Source organism: Anabrus simplex, chromosome 2 (genome assembly GCF_040414725.1).
Source record: "Anabrus simplex isolate iqAnaSimp1 chromosome 2, ASM4041472v1, whole genome shotgun sequence".
NCBI lineage: Eukaryota > Metazoa > Arthropoda > Insecta > Orthoptera > Tettigoniidae > Anabrus > Anabrus simplex.
In genome coordinates this window covers 757248761-757262214 of record NC_090266.1, presented here as the reverse complement: position 1 = coordinate 757262214, position 13454 = coordinate 757248761, and positions in this window count along the sequence as shown.

Genomic DNA, 13454 nt, shown 5'->3' with positions numbered 1-13454 from the left:
TGCTTGTTCTAACATGTTTATTAGTTATTCAATGGGTTTGGGATTGGGAAGTAATTATGACATTGACAAACATGATATCTCAATATTCTCCTAGAGTTTCGATGAGGAAAACTGCATCGCTGTTACAAGGATAGCTGACGGCGAGATTTGAACCTATCTTCCTCAAGAAGTCATGGGTACTCACTACATTGGCTAGAATTACCCTGATTGTTTGGCCATCCTTGATTATTACTACTGTAGTATGTGAAGTGGCTAAATAAATACAAAGATGTACGGCTTTCCACCTGGTGGTTTTCCATTCTTCCTCTCTTTCACATTAGGCATATGGCGAAACTGTAACTTAACAAAAAATAATGTTGCCACTTTCCCACTGTTAGCATTTTCACATACCAACGTCGTCGAATAAACTGTGCAGTGCGACCGACGATATGTAGCAAAAGACCACATTTGTCAGGATTCGAGCCACGGCCACTTTGGTGAGCAACTGATGGCAGTACCACTCAGCCATAATGCCCCATTGCAGGAAAATACAGAAACATCAACGTATAAAAGTAACGTGAAGCCAACAGTTTAGTCACCTCATAGCGTAATTTGTTAGTGTGAAGTTGAATTTTGCCCAGCTTTGTCTGCTTTTTGATAGCAGAGCTTACTTGTAAAATATTGTGAAAACTTCAGTGTCACAACAGGAATGACAGTAATTAACACTGGTTTTTAAGTTCAGTAATAGCAAAATCATCTCCGTACAGGCCGCGAAGGCCCTCGGAGGGGTGGAAGGTAAAGGCTTCCACTATCCGTAACCTCGGCACTTGGTGGGTAGAATGGTTGGCTCTACGCCCGGCCGCATTTGCCCCCCGGAATTAACCTGGTACCCTTTTTTGGTGTAGGCTGAGTGAACCTCAGGGCCATGTGCACCTCCGGAAGTGGATATCTCGTTTCTTAAATTTTACGACATCCTGACGGGGAATGGAATCCACGTCCTTCCGGGTGAACCGAGCCGCCTTTACCGCCTCGGCCAGGCAGCCCCTATTTAAGTTTAGTAATGTAATAAAATATGTCATTTCCCTTAAGACTGGTCACGCCTCCCAGCCACACATGAATATGCAGTCCATCAGAACAATGTTCGTTGTGTTCTTTATTCCAATGCCGACGTGTGAAGGAAAATGGACCTTACCGTACCGAACTATAAGAAAGTATGTCTGCGTGACATATTTACTAACTCCTAGAGTATAATTTTTATAAGGTTCATTTTCCTTTACACGTGAGCATAGGAAAAGAAACCCAACGAACATTGTTCTGATGGACTGCATATTCATGTGTGGCTGGGAGGCGTGACCAGTCTTAAGGGAAATAATGGACAGGAAGAACTTTTTGAGATACGAGGTATTCAATCTAGGCCATTGATGTTTATCTTACATTTAGGTGCGAAAATTAATAACGAGCTGTTCTTCTTATTATGGAGGCACCTTTAGTATCCTATGAAACTGTTGAACGCGCGAACTGTTGTAAGATCCTCACTTCCTCACAGTGCAGCGTCATCTTCAACCGACACTTAGGCAGGATTAAAATAGCTAGGACTTGAGCCAAATTACAAAAATAAGTAATACTTAACACGTGCTATACTATAAGGAGGACTGCGAAACTGAGTTACCCACTGGTCAACATGTACTTACTGTCCATAGATTTCCTATCCGTACGAATTTTAACAGTCAAACACTTGGAAGTACAACTACTTAGAATGCAGGGGATATCAAATAATCACTGGCAACAAAGTATAGAGAATTAATTTGAGGTCCAGGAAATCACTCTGACGAACTCATATTTACCTAGGTAAAATGACACGAAATTTGGTCAGAATATCCACAATCTGAGTATTACAGCTTGTTAAATTAAACATAGCAGAATTCATAGTACATATCCCACATCTCTCGAGGATTTTATCCGACTCTGAGGTGCGGAAAGCACAATGAAGTTAATATCGCCATACAATGCCTACTTCACGTGCACAGTAAGATCTACTAATGGGAAACCATGACAAATGGAAAGTATACTTTTGTGTGGAGCGAAAAGCATCTGCCTGTGAATAAGAAGGCGATAAATAAGAAATAAGAGCTGCATGTCACAAAATGGTCATTGACAAAATTCAAAAAGTGACCGAAATGGACGTTTAATTTGCACTATAACCAATAAATGAAGAAAGAGACACTGCAATGATCATTAAAGTTTACTCCATGTAAATCAGATTCAAACTCCTTCGACGTTTGTGGAAAACAAAACTCTAATCTTTGAGTCCTAGGGACTTTGAACCCTGCACAATGGGTAGTGTATATCTTTCTATTTAGTTTCTTTATAGTCTGAAATATGATAACGTTGTATTAACTAGTATGTGTGTGTTTCTATGTTTTCTTCCTCCTTCTTCTCCGTATTTTGGGGTGGAAACGCGTGCGAAACCTGTGATATACGGACACCGAATTGTCGGTCTTACTGTAAAACGCTGCTTGCGCGAAGTTTTAGGCCGTCGGCAAGTGGACGCCATATTAGTGAGCACTGAAGCCACCAAAAATTCTCGCCCTCTCTTCCAGGATGAAGGTGCTACAGCCTTGTCTCCAGCTCATTTCATCCGCGGTAGAAAAAAAACCTCACAAATCTCACTACAGGAGCACAGCCTGTCATCATGAAATCTTGCAAGGGAAGTACAGGCTTGAGCAACAAGCAGCAGTAGATTTCCGGAAATGTAAGATAAAAGAATATCTTCCTTAACTGCGCAATTATCACCACGTGCGGCAGACAAGTGGCAATGCCCTAAACTTCCGGAGAGGTGACTTGGCCCTGCTGCAAGAAGACAACCGCCCTCGTAACGTGTGGGGCAGAGGAGATACAGCATGGGAAGGACTGCCCTCGTCCGAAAACAAGACGGGAATCAGCAAACCGGGCCAATGCAGCTGTCATCCCCGTAGGGGTCGACGAGGGTGGGGAGAATCTCGAAGACTGAACCCTATATAGCCTATATATTTTTTGTTATTTGCTTTACGTCGCACCGACACAGATAGGTCTTATGGCGACGTTTGAATAGGAAAGGCCTAGGAATGAGAAGGAAGCGGCCGTGGCATTAATTAAGGTGCAGCCCCATTATTTGCCTGGTATGAAATGGGAAACCACGGAAAACCATCTTCAGGGCTGCCGACAGTGGGGTTAGAACCCACTATCTCCCGGATGCAAGCTCACAGCCGCGCGCCCCTAACCGCACGGCCAACTCGCCCGGTGAACTCTAATGTTTGAGTGCTGGTGCTTTTGAACCCTACACCGTGAGTATGGCAGTGTACACCTTTGTGTATAGTTTCTTTGAAGTTTGAAATAAGATAGCGTTGTATTAACTAGTACGAGTGCGTTTCTCTGCGTTCTTTCCTCCTTCTCCATAACGTGGTAAATTATTCAGGATAATTAGATGTGAAAGCACTCTTGAAAAATGCATATTGAATCATACTTGTACATTGTGGCGTTAAGAACTTGCTGAGGTGGTCGAAAACTAAAGAATGCGCACCGATCCGTCATGCAGTTAGTTCATCGTAAAAATAATAGCATAGATGCAGATGGTACAAGTTAAAAGTCTGTTTTGATCATGTCATGACTTCTGACGAGTATTACTTCGTGAAATGTAACTTCTGTTTCCTGTTGATTGTCTTCCTATTTAGAAGCAGATGCTTTTGGCATCTTTCAATGATAAAATTTCCATCGTTCTCCTGTGGGCATGGTTTTCCATTAACAGTTAATGCAGAGCATGTGAACAAGACGTTGTACGGTATTTTCAACGACATCAATAACATTGTAATTTCCCAACCTCGAAATGGGATGAGTTCTTCGTCAGTGGTGGTCACCATAGATTTTTGCTGAATTATTGACCCTTTCAAATATATGAGCCTAATCTATCATATTATCACCATTTCCTCTCATTAATATCATCCTCAACTGACAGTTAGGCATGCAATGAAATGGCGTATGGCTTTTAGTGCCGGGAGTGTCCGAGGACAAGTTCGGCTCGCCAGGTGCAGGTCTTTGGATTTGACACCCGTAGGCGATCTGCGCGTCGTGATGAGGATGTAATGATGATGAAGACGACACATACACCCAGCTCCGGTGTCAGCGAAATTAACCAATGATGGTTAAATTTCCCGACCCTGCCGGGAATCGAACCTGGGACCCCTGTGACCAAAGACCAGCACGTTAACCATTTAGCCATGGAGCCGGACATTTAGATATGATTAAACCTAGACAGAAATTGAGGATTCACTTCGAGGTTTGTGTATCGAATTACACTTTTTAGGAATAGCTCCTTTATTGAAAGTCTGAGAAAGGTATAGGTCTACCGAACCAGCTTATAAAACTAATCAACTTTTATTCTGAAGTACAACAGAAAATATAAGTAGCCTAAATATATTTCCAAGTTACACTCAAGAACAATGAACAGCGTCGGAAATTCTCACAAAACTATTTAGGATTTGCAGTATCATACCTATTATATATCAGTTTCTTATCATTCATCTTCATGTCCACAACAATTTATTAACTTATACTGTCTATAAAACTTACCGCTTGTATGAGTATTCGAAGCTTTAGTGGAAATGCACTCTACGTAGCCTGAATAGATTTAGAATGCAACGGAATAAAGAGCATCTCCAAGCAAATCTGCTATTGTATTACTTACTCCTGTCAGGTTCCTACATTACGTGATTTCTATTCGGCTTCCTTTGACAAGTCTCGTTCTTTGATGATCATGACGGTATTAGCTTTGTGTAGCCTCAGAAGTCTTTTATATTTCCTCATCATATAATGCTCCTTATTTTCGTTGCATGATAGCCAGACAACATTGCCACTGCTTTCTCACCATTCGTATCCCGACCAATTCATGTGGGATTCCTTAATTTAAATGTATGATTTCACGTTAAAGTGGAGATCCTGACGTTATGTAACTGATAAAAACAGTCACATGAAAACAAGGAACTTCCTTTTTTCTTTTCTTTATCCGATAACTTCTTTCTCCAAATGTCGAAACTCTTCTTCCTGTCCACTTTTAGCCAAGAGTGAGTGCCTGAGCTTCAATGTCCTTAAACTGAAATATCAATCAGTACGAATAGAGAAGTTTCATGTCCATTTTTGCAGAGATATGCTACTTTAAGAACGACAGGTAAAGTTGAAGAGCTCCCTTCGTCTACGGCGCATGAAACGATATTTAGGTAGTTCGTGATGCTCAAGATTCGTTACAACTGCTGACGTGTGGAAACATTTCTCGTATAACGCTTTAAAACATAAAACCTTCAAATACACAAGCGTTTGAGTGAGAATTTGTACAAAACCGCACTCAAAATGAAGCTAATAGTACGAGTAACCACCAGAGTGCACCACTGTGCACAGGCTATGCGCTGATTGTATTACAAATTCACTATGGCCGAAGCTATGATTTGGTGCTAAATGGTGATTTAACGATGAAACCGCTGTACTCCAAACAGTTATCTCTTGAGATTGTTTAACATCAATTAAACGGAAAAGATGCATCCATTACCAAGCGCAATCATAGAATATGGAATAAAAGTTTTGCAAACTCAAAGCTACATCACCCAAACCGCTCGGTGAACTCGCTCGATAACTTTAGATGTACTTTTTCCGAATTCTTCTACATTGTCTACTGTACGAGAATCATCCAATGGAAAGAGAGCCTCTTTAAATTCACTGACCACTTATCCCTGGCCCAAAACATTCCGCAGACTCCACAACCCAGTTCTTTAGGCTATACAAAATATTTTCACAAGATTGATGACCAAATATATAGGTGTAAAGCTTTTTATGCGAATTTTTTCTGTTAGCTATGGTTTTACACTGGTGGAATTTAGACGGGTTTTAGCGACGGTGTGATGGGAGAGGGCTGGGAGTGGAAATGAAGTGGCCGTGGTCTCCAATACGGCCCAAGAATTCGTCTGGTGTGGATCCGCTGATAACGATCCTCAGGGTTGCCGATGGTGAGGTTTGAACCTACCATCTCCCAAATGTAAGTTTACAACTACATGGCCCGTACTGTGCAGCCAGCTTCTTTGGTTTACAATGAATAAAAAAAATACATAAGTATTAGAGCATCACTTTGTTGAAGCAAGCCCATTCGTTTTCAACCTGTTGTGAAGGAGTTGATCTAAGCCTTGGATGAGGAAATGCAATTCCACCAGTCGGTAACGTTCGGAAAATATCCACTTGCTCCACTTACTTAATTCCCAACCAGTTTAGGAATTTTAATTCTGGACTGACGGCTGGAACGGGGATCACTTAGCGTTGCGAGAACAACTGAGAAGCTGCACGATACGGAAGATAGCAGATCCGATCACAGAAGCTATACATTGCGACTGAAGACATTGTTGCACTGACCACGTGACTCTCCCAACATCTGCAGGCCATCTGACTGGGCAGCAGTCGTCTTGGCAGTCCAATGGCATATGTGTGTCACGGGTTTCTTTTTTTCTTAAGAAGATTTCAAGAGCCTATGGCAGGGACAAAATACCGGTAAGTACTAGCGCAGTGGTGCAGGGGTAACATGTTTACCGCTCATTCGGAGGCATTAGGTTCGATCCCCGAGTTTTCGAACGATTTTAATTCTTGGACTGAGTATTGAAAGAGGTCTCACTCAGCCTGGTAATGTCTACTGAGAAGCTGTCTAATACGAGAGACAATGGACTTGATCAAGAAAGCTAAGCAAAACGGCTCAGGAAGTAATTACGCTGACCACAAGACTCCTCTATATCTGCAGACCTTCTGTCTGGCCAGCAATTACCATGGCAAGACAAGATCGTTAATAGACTGTTTGCATCACTGGTTCTTCACTTTTTTCCGGATTCTTGGGTGAATGGTCAGCGTAGTGGCCTTCGATTCAGAGGGCCCGAAGTTCGGTTCCAGCCGAAACGGCGATTTTAACTGCGTATGGTTAATACTTCTGGCTCGGGGACTGGGTATTTGTGTTCGACTCAAGACACATATCTTCATCGACACACAACACACCACGCTACCAACCACCACAAAAACACGCAACAGTGATTGCATCCAGTCGTAAAGCTGGACCAAATCCACACGAAGTTTCGACCCAGAGAGATAAGGAAAACAGATCAGGAATAACAATAGGTTGTTTGCGTCACTGGTTCTTCAGTTAATTATTATTATTATTATTATTATTATTATTATTATTGCTATTTGCTTTACGTAGCACCGACACAGATATGTCTTATGGCGACGATGGGATAGGAAAGGCCTAGGAAGTGGAAGGAAGCCGCCGTGGCCTTAATTAAGGTACAGTCCCGGCATTTGCCTGGAGCGAAAATGGGAAACCACGGAAAACCATCTTCAGGACTGCCGACAGTGGAGCTCGAACCCATTATCTCCCGATTACTGGATACTGGCCGCACTTAAGCGACTGCAGCTATCGAGCTCGGTATATTATTATTATTATTATTATTATTATTATTATTATTATTATTATTATTATTATTATTATTATTATTATTTCGTCTTTATTGGTCCTTACCATTCAGCGACTTATAAAGACATTTCTTTTCACACTCCTTCCTCTTACGTTCCTTCGTTTCCCTTATATTTTGGTCATTAAATCTGGGGAATCATAACCCCAACATAAGTCTTCAAAACTAAACCTCAAAATAATTTTTATCATTCTAAAAACTTCGACGGATATTCAAGATAAGATAAAGAATGTCCTCATGGCACAAAGTACAACATTCCTATGGTATCATGAAGGACTGAATAAAATCGGTGAACGTTTCTGAAGTGAATCCCTTTGCGAGTGATGCGTGCAGAGGAGAATTTTGCCGTCCGTACCTGGGTGGAGGTGGGCCAAACAGCTACAGTTCCTCAAACGCTAAAATTAAGTATTGATTTCCCTCGTAAAAACAAGCTTAAATAACATATTGTTTGGTTCACGCTGCTTTCTGCTTCCACTTCCGCTATTCAATCGTCAAACATTACTTGGTTTCTCAGAATATAATTTACATTATTATCATAGCAGAGTATGATGAATATTTGTTGAAACTATTAGAATAGTTTTCGAGGGGAATACAGTAGGAATACAGTATAGGCTATGAAAAAGAGCAGCCGGCCCCGTGGTGTAGCGGTAGCGTGCTTGCCTCTTACTCGGAGGCCCAGTGTTCGATTCCCGGCAAGATCAGGGATTTTACCTGGACCTGAGGGCTGGTTCGAGGTCCACACAGCCTACGTGATTAGAACTGAGGAGCTATCTGACGGTGAGATGGCGGCCCCGGTCTAGAAAGCCAAGAATAACGGCCGAGGGGATTCGTCGTGCTGACCACACGACACCTCGTAATCTGCACGCCTTCGGGCTGAGCAGCGGTCGCTTGGTAGGCCAAGGCCCTTCAAGGACTGTGGTGCCGTGGGGGGGGGGGAGAAAAAGAGCATAACGCTGAGAATCTGGTACAGAATTAGTCACGGATACTGACTGGAAAACTAATTCCTTTTGAAAAATATCTTTAGCCTTTTTGAACATAATATGGATTAATGCACGTTCGAATACCTCTCTATATAACCATTTTCATTCGATCTTTCCTGTTGCTTTCCACTACTGGCTTATTTAATGTATGTGAGTACCTATATATCATTCATTTGATTAATTATCCTATGTTATTACGCATATTTAATATTGAATTAAACGAATTTTGTGACTGCCTATTTTCCTATACTCTACAGTCATTTCCCGATTCCTGGGATATCACGGCGAATTTCACGATATAACAAAGAGGTATAAATGGCTCATTAGTGATTTCCTACAGCTTTCCTACCTCGTGAGTTTACTAATAGTAAGTAACTAATTAATAAGTAACTACTTTTATGGTTTTCGGAGAAACCGGACTTACGTCCCGCAGTCTTTCTTTTCCGTTCTGGTAAATTTACCTCCACAAGGCTAACGTACTAGAACACCCTCAAATACCACCAGACGGAGCCGAAATCGAACTTGCCTACTTTGGCACAAAATTTCAGGCCTCTACCGTCTTAGCAATTCAGCCCAGCACTAACTTAACTCTTCTTTCTGAGCGAGGATTTGAATGATAAGGGAAGTAAGTGTTTCATTAGAAATTACTTAAACAAACAAAGCTAGTTCCGCGCAAGTTTCCCCACATATAATTTCAATGTTATTATTTTTCATATCAAGTAGGCCTAACTCTTGAATTCTGAAATAAGAAACCCCTAAACTCAACGGCGTAATTGAAAGAGCGAATGCTCAAGAATCGAAAGTTTGAGTCTCAGCACTTAAATATGGACGATTTTCACCAGTGTTCTTTTCCACACTCACTTCAGACAAAGGATTGACTGTAGTCCTTCCACAGACTACCCAAATTGTTCATTGTACTCTAAGTACTTGGAGCTGATGACAACGCCGTTCATAAGCCGTGAACCAAGCAATAAAACAAATAAAATGGAAGGAAATAAGGAAACATATACTACTAGTAATGATGATATAACCCACATATACAACTCAGTTTGATGAGAACGATAGATTGGGAAGTATGAATATCCGAAGATCGAGTCTAGGTGCCTTACGCTTAAATCGATAAAGACGATAGTAGTCACACATTATAAATGCATTGCATAATTTATTGAACTCATTGCCGAAGCTCATATAAGTTACAATACGCGGCAAATTGCCTACTGCCATTTCTTGATGGATACAGTACTTTTGTATCCATCTCTTGGCACAGGCCACAGTAAAGTGTAGCTTTCACCAAAGTCCCAGTCTCATCAATGGCTGTGACAATATGGAAGCTGCTGGGGTATGGGTGGTGCTGAGTAATGGCATTCAGAGCACGACTAGTGCATCTGAGTATTATGAAAGGTGTTGCTCATAGGGTCAGTCGTGCTGCAATAGCACTTTCTGACCCAGTGAGGAAAGCAATGGCAAACTACCTCACTCATCGTCTTGCCTAGTACGCCTCATTTTGGTGCTGCCATTGGTTTTTGCTGTTTCCTGATAACCGCATAACCTTGGGTGGTGCTATTTGAGGATCCAACCAGCCTCTGGGCTGGTGACCTAACAGGCAGACACGCGGCAAAACAAACAGCAGCAAGGTGCAAGGGCGCAGCAAGAGGAGCTATAGCCCACTTTGGAGATCGTTTTATTTCTCGTACCCTTCCCAATTCTGGATCTGACGTTTCATGATTCGTACATATGGGGCATGCTGAAAGAATCCGTTTCCCGGTCAGAAATGTTCCCAAATTACGAGAGAAGTTACATTCATTTTCTGTATCCTTGCGGCAGCCTGTGTCATCAACATGTTCGACAAACTACAGGACCGTTCTTAAGAACGGCGGGTGTGCATATTTTGAACATATGCTGCACCGACCCAGTTAGATACGTGTTGCCGTCGTCAAATTGCATGTTATAATGACGTATCTCGATGCTCAGGAGTCTACTGCATGTTTCGCTGCCTACTGTATTATTATACAAAGTTTATTAGATAATATTTACCCACGCATATGTACACACATACGATAGTAGGGCTTCTCTGCCCATGGAACTTAACAACAATAAAAACGACAACAAGTAGCAGTAACAGTATATCTAGAAACAAAACTATTGTAATAAATTTAACACTTTAATTTGGGAAAATAATGTAACGTATGTCAATGACCAGAAGGTAATGGGACAGACTATTTATTGTAATATCTATGTTCAAATAAAGATCATTTTTTTAGTCATGAATAATAATAATGAAACGGCTTTTGGCGCCGGGAGTGTCCGAGGACATGTTCGGCTCGCCAGGTGCACGTCTCTTGATTTGACGCCTGTAGGAGACCTGCGCGGCGTGATGAGGATGAAATAATGATGAAGACGACAAATACACTCAGCCCCCGTGCCAGCGAAATTAACCAGTGATGGTTAAAATTCCTGATCCTGCCCTGAACCGAACCCGTGAACTCTGTGGCCAAAGTCCAGCACGCTAACCATTTAGTCATGGAGCCGGACAATAATAATAATAATAATAATAATAATAATAAAAATAATAATAATAAATAATAATATTAAATAATGTAATATTACATGGATAGGACCATTCAGTTATTTAGGCCTACGTGGTAATGAAATGAAATGAAATGAAATGAAATGAAATGAAATGGCGTATGGCTTTTAGTCCCGGGAGTGCCCGAGGACAAGTTCGGCTCGCCAGATGCAGTTCTTTCGATATGACTCCCGTAGGCGACCTGCGCGTAGTGATGAGGCTGAAATGATGATGAAGACGACACATACACCCAGCCCCCGTGCCAGAGAAATTAACCAAGTATAGCTCAAATTCTCGACCATGCCGGGAATCGAACGCGGGAACCCTGTGACCAAAGGTCAGCACGCTAACCATTTAGCCATGGAGCCGGACGGCCTGCGTGGTATGGGTCACGTACATATAAACTTTCTTCTGCTGGTCCCAGTTATTTTTGGGCTCGCTGGAGCCACCCAGGCTCATTTTGGTTTTGGCGGTGGGTGTTTAAGACCGGATGCCCTTCCTGACGTCACGTGAATTTTGAGATGAAAATCTCGATGCAGGACTGACCGCAATTCGAACCTCAGCCTTCCGGGTGGGAAGCCAGCAGCTAAGCCATTGAGCTTATCACGCTTATCGAGAGATGGGGCTTTTAACTCCACCGTCGGCAAGCATGAAGATTGTTCTTCATTGTTTACCCCTTTTTGGAACAGGTAAATATCGGAGCTGTTTTCCGTGGTTTCCGGTTTTCAGACCAGGCAAATACCGGGGCTCTACCTTGATTTGAGGTAACGGCCGTCTCTTCCTAGTTCTACCGCTTCCCTATTCCAGCGTCGTCGAAAAACCTCTATGTGATAATATGAATTCAAACAGCTAAAAAATTTAAAAATTTGTAGAATATAAGTAGAATGGACTGCAATTGGTCGTAAACATCGCGTTGTTGTACCATCAAGTGCGGTGAATCGGGAAGAAATCTCCCTAATCCTCACGGAATTTATCACGGATGTTCTGCCGGACTAAGTTCATGTTTATTTAGAAACATGAGTAAGTAATACTATTATGCATATTTTAGTCGAATTGCATAAGCCAATTGTATTTTACTGGTATCATTTTAATACCTGCATGTACAATTAAGTGCCTCTATTTGGTATACGGCTGACAGCCAGTGGAAGTGACGTCACAAATTAAAATAAAATTATTACTAAGAGCTATTCTATACACGAAAGAATGTGACCAAGAAATGATATAAGGAAAAGCATTCATATCATGACGAGAGAGCACTACGACGCGACGTTATTTTCTGAAGACCAGATGGCCATGCAGAGTATTCCACTTCGTTACTGAAATTGGTGAATTCACTCGATAACGAAGGTAAGTTCTAGACGACAGGCTGTGAAAAATGTAGCCTATATGCATTGCTTTGTCAGGTCGTGATACTTGCTGTTTCTGCCTTAAGCCTAATGATTCATTAATTGATAACAGGAACCCAGTGCAAGGAATATTTATAACCCAAGACGGAGCACGATAAATACTGGTGAACGAACAAATAAACGAATTCGCACTCCTCGTCTTAGCAATAACAAAGCGAGGTTGAGAGCGATCAAGACAACACTGCACTGAGTACATGACTAACGAACATTCCTCATATTGCAACTTCAGTGGGTCACCGCTATAATAAACAGAGGAGAAAATAACAACAGCGAAGTACATTTCTATAAATAATGTCGATGCCGGTCTGTTGTGGGTGATCTTTCAGCTTTGATTAATACCAGATGTTACACTCCAATTCTTATGTGCTAAAACTTCGGAACAAAAAAGGTATTCTCTACTTTTATCATGTGGGTTACCTTCATAGCAACAGATGCCTGACGGTTTACTGTGTATCTCCATTTCATTTACTTTTGAATTGTCACACACACCGAGCTCGATAGCTGCAGTCGCTTAAGTGTGGCCAGTATCCAGGAGATAGTAGGTTCGAACCCCACTGTCGTCAGCCCTGAAAATGGTTTTCCGTGATTTCCCATTTTCACACCAGGCAAATGCTGGGGCTGTACCTTAATTAAGGCCACGGCCGCTTCCTTCCCATTCCTAGCCCTTTCCTCTCCCATCGTCGCCATAAGACCTATCTGTGTCGGTGCGACGTAAAGTAACTAGCAAAAAAAAAATCACATGTTTTAGAGATCGGAACATTTTTTGAATAATCAAGGCAGTTTGTTGTACGTTCTTTCAACATACCTAGAACAAGTACAGTTCACGGAGAGCACTGGCCTGCCAAGTGGACTGCTGCCCAGTCAAATGACTGATCAGTATGACGACATCCTCAACCGCACTGCTTGGTTTTCTTAACTGAGGCTGCTGTCTTTTAAATCAGACAGCTCCTCAATTGCTCACACGAGGATGAGTTAGCAACGTTCTATAGATCATTCC